At 39.4% G+C, this 809-nt stretch overlaps 1 pseudogene; it reads left to right on the top strand.

Moving 5' to 3' along the window:
- Positions 1 to 260: 260 nt before the first annotated feature.
- LOC124505972 (40S ribosomal protein S27-like) lies at positions 261 to 506 on the top strand (annotated as a pseudogene).
- The last annotated feature ends 303 nt before the right edge of the window (positions 507 to 809 follow it).

Here is an 809-nt window from a genome sequence, read left to right on the forward strand (position 1 = left end):
TCAGTTACCAGGCCACCTCTACATCTTGGGTCCTCCTTGGCTGCAAATTTTGGTTCCGTATGTTCCTCTTTTCCTTTCACCCTATAAACTGATCTTTCAGTTTCAGACCTGTCTTTGAATCAATACGATTTCATGTGTCAGTCTGAGAATTTTTGTCCTTCACTGTCTGAGCTTTGAATCTGTTAGTACTCTAATGTGACAAAGAGATTGTATAACAGCCTTTCCAGCAGCGACAAGGATATGCCCCTCCCCACAAAGATATGCCCCTTGAGAAAGATCTCCTCCATCCCTCTCCAGAAGAGAAGAGGAAACACAAGAAGAAGTAATTGGTGCAGAGCCTTGATTCCTACTTCATGGCCAGGAAATGCCCAGGATACTATAAAATCACCACCATTTTTAGCCAGGCACAAATGGTAGTCTGTATGTTGACTCTTTCAACTGTCCTCTGCCAACCTACAGGAGGAAAAGTTACAGAAGGATGCTCCTTCAGACAGAAACAGCACTAAAAACACCCTGAGTCGAGATGAGTGGGAAAGCATCCTAATAAACACATTTTGCATATAAGAGATTATATAATGAAATACATTACCATTACAATCTTTAAAAATTAAAATGGGCATTGTAAGGATCATAATTCTTTTAGCAGATAGGATATACTTATTATCTGTCAGTGCTCCTATTTACATGAGATAGGTGAATATCCCTGTAACATTCTTAGGTTTGACACATGCAAAACCAAGATTAGAAGCTATCTGTCAACTATTGTTAGATTTTAAGATCCCTCACTACCTACACACTTTTCTCAGGTA

Source organism: Lynx rufus, unplaced genomic scaffold (genome assembly GCF_022079265.1).
Source record: "Lynx rufus isolate CCGP_SWC_20201006 ecotype Redwood Valley unplaced genomic scaffold, mLynRuf1.p SCAF_11, whole genome shotgun sequence".
NCBI lineage: Eukaryota > Metazoa > Chordata > Mammalia > Carnivora > Felidae > Lynx > Lynx rufus.